At 28.6% G+C, this 3,505-nt stretch overlaps 1 long non-coding RNA gene across 1 annotated transcript; it reads left to right on the forward strand.

Annotated features, from left to right (window-relative positions):
* Positions 1-1,872: 1,872 nt before the first annotated feature.
* Positions 1,873-3,162, forward strand: LOC102666353 (uncharacterized). The gene is made up of 4 exons (XR_001386083.3): positions 1,873-2,076; positions 2,245-2,295; positions 2,363-2,431; positions 2,617-3,162. It is a non-coding gene; the product is annotated as an uncharacterized lncRNA (long non-coding RNA).
* Positions 3,163-3,505: the final 343 nt, after the last annotated feature.

The raw sequence follows: 3,505 nt of genomic DNA on the forward strand, positions 1-3,505 counted from the left end.
TGTTTAATAGAGACAAATAATCTCCTTAATTTACAAAATAATATAATCTATGCAAGGAAATTATCTCTTCAGCTGACATAATTTGTTTTAATTGTTGCAATTATCTTTCAAGTGATTTTCTTCATTATCTTCAAGCTATATCTCCATAACTATCTCTGTTTTGTATTGCATTTATTTTTCTTTTATTAATTATGGCGGTTTTTAACCGCCAGGAATTGTATTATAATTTTTTAAACAAATACACATGGTTTTAAAATCGTCACAAATACTTTATGTCTTAGATTCATTTTTCAAGAACAGTCTCGCAAGACATTCTTTAAGGATCTATCGAGTCTTATGAAGAATAAATGAAATTTATGCTCTGATAGTCACTACTACAAAAAGTAGTTTTAACATCGGCTTATTAACATCGGTTTTATACAAAATCGATGTTAAGTTAAACGCAGTGGCATATTTGTAAATAAAGTATCCTTCTTAACATCGGTTTTCCAAAAAACCGATGTTAACTAATGATGTTAACATCGGTTTTTCACAAATCGATGTTAACGTATGATATGTTAACATCGGTTTTTTAAAAAACCGATGTTAACGTGTATGCATTAACATCGGTTTTCTAAAAAACCGATGTTAACGTATCATACGTTAACATCGGTTTTCCAAAAACCGATGTTAATATAAACTTTTTTTTTAATTATTTATATATTTTTAAAAAAATCATATATTGTGTTATTAATTATATTTTAATTAAAAAAATATAATAATTAAGAAACAATTATAAATTCAAAAGGTAAACATTTAAAAATTAAACTACATTTTTAAAATGAATTTCGTAATTTTAATCTTATTATTATTTAATCAACAAAATTTGACCAGACTTCGTCATATTTTTTATCATTTGACTAAGCAAAGTTATTTATAAAAAATTATAAAAATTAATTTAAGATATGATTCTTGCATAATACTAAATACATGCCGTTAAGAAGATGCATATTTTAAAAAATGTGATTATATCCCATGAAAATTAATCAACATTATAATGATTTGCTCAAAAAGATCCAAATTTTTAAAATTATATTGAGCTTTATAGAGTCAAAAACTTTAATTATGATGATTATTTAAAAGTGAAAAAAATTTACAATTTATTATATAAAAAATAATTGTTAATAATTAAAATGCACTATGCCTTGTATTTAAGGATTTTTTTAAAAATAATCTTATATTTTTAAGAACAGATGAGGAAGTATATCATAAAGAATAGAAAAATTATTGATAAATACCTAATATGCTAACAATACCTAGTGAGAGAGAAAGAAAAGTAAAAAAAAAAGTATAAATGTTATAGGTAATGAGATTTGAGATATGAAGAGATAAATAAGAGATATTGATTAGATATATAAAAAAAAACATAAGTATCCATGTATTCCTGATTTTTTTTGGTACAACGTTAAAACTTAAATGTAAAGAATTTTCACCGTGCGTTAATTACAAACGATTTTAGATATGATTTTTAGATATTACTATAAAATTCAATCATTTTTAATTATATGATAATTTCTAATGAAATAATATTTTAAAAATAATTACACTATAATATTTTAATTAATTTTAAATTCAATTTTTGAATACATTTAATAATGGTACAAACAACTAACGTACATTAACATCTTTTAATTTTGTAAGTAGTGTTTATTTAAGATAAATTTGTTTATTGAAATAAATATTTATTTTAATAAAATAGGTAATTTTTATTTTTTTAAATATGTTTGTTTAAATTATTTCTGTTAAAAAATAATTTTTTATTTATTTTAAGAAATAAAGTTATTTTTTTTAGTTTAAACAAATTCACCTGAAACGAGGGAGGGTGAAGGCAAAGGCATGGCGTGGACAAATGAGTATAATAAAATAAAAAGCAAGTGACAGGTACAGTACAGTTACAGTATATGGTGCAGAATAGAAGGCATTAAGCAAAACAAAACGCATTCGCACAGCCGAACAAACAGAATTACTCGCTTCTTCAAACCTCTTTATTCTATTTTTGCCTTCTCCCTCTTCTGCTTCTCCCTCCACAAAAAAAAGGTAAATCCTCCTCTCCTTTTCCTTCTACTCTGTCTTCTAGGGTTTCTCTTCTGCCATTGCCGACCTCGCCCGTACCTTCTGCTTACTCTTCTTCACTGGCATTGCTCTCTGATCCTCTCTACTCCCCAATTTCATTCCGATTCCCTAATTTCCTCCCCTCTTTTTTAGGTTTTTCATCGCTCTCTTGCCGATTCCGCCATTTCTCATTTCGGATTCGAGGTAAGCCTCTCGATCTTATCCGCTTGCTATCAACCCGATTCATTTGCTCTGTCGCGTCAATTTTTAGGTGAGACCTTGGCAAAATACATTCAGACCAACGGGGAAGGTTCTTGGAGGTCATTGCCTAAAAATGCAGGTACGTATTAATTGTTAATAATATTTATTTTTTTATCGATTGATACAATAAGTTTGAACTTCCAACAGCAAATTAATTTTGTTGCTACTATATGGGAGTATTTATTGTGGAAGAAGTAATTTGTGTTGTAGATCAATTGATATTTTTTTTTCTTTTTTCTGACTGGCATTTTTGGGGTTTGGAAGGATTATTAAGGTGCGGGAAGAGTTGCAGGCTGAGATGGATTAACTATTTGAGAGCTGACCTTAAAAGAGGGAACATTTCTGCTGAAGAGGAAAATACAATCGTTAAGTTGCACGCTTCTTTTGGTAACAGGTTAGTGCCAAAGGCATACTGAAAACTATACTCCAGTATTTCAAAGCTCCTCTATTTACTACTGGATCACATTCATAAATCTGTTTTTTTTTTCTTCACAGAATTCGTAAAATTAACTTTAAGTAACAAAATGAAAGGAGCATGTTCTGCAGTATTTCAGCAACTTTTAAAACAATAAAGGATTTATTTATTTATTTTCAGTACAATTTAAACTGCCATTACTTAACAGGTACGAAATTTGATGCCAAGTACTGCAGTTCAGTTTATTTACTTGTAAATATCCAAACACTTTGATAAAAATAAAAAAATAAAAACTCGGTTGCCAACAACCTTAGATTATGTCTTTACCGTAATTACAAATTACTACCATTTACCAAGTATAAAAATAGAAACATCTATCCAATATCCATAACTAGTTTAAAACAAGAGAAAATAGTGTATGGACATGATAAAAAAAGAAGGGCCCTCCAGCGAAAGTGTTGTGGTATCTTCCCATCATTCCAAGGTTTAAGCGTTTATTTGCTAATGAAGACGACGCAAAAGATCTTACCTGGCATGCAAATGGGAGAAAATCTGATGGAATGATCCGTCATCCAGCTGATTGCTCCCAATGGAGGAAGATTGATAGTTTGTATCCGAATTTCGGCAAAGAGGCAAGAAATCTTAGACTTGGACTAGCCAGTGATGGAATGAATCCATATGGCAATTTAAGCACTCAACACAGTTCATGGCCAGTTCTACTAGTAATTTACAATTTTC

This window comes from Glycine max, chromosome 18, assembly GCF_000004515.6.
Source record: "Glycine max cultivar Williams 82 chromosome 18, Glycine_max_v4.0, whole genome shotgun sequence".
Classification (NCBI taxonomy): Eukaryota; Viridiplantae; Streptophyta; class Magnoliopsida; order Fabales; family Fabaceae; genus Glycine; species Glycine max.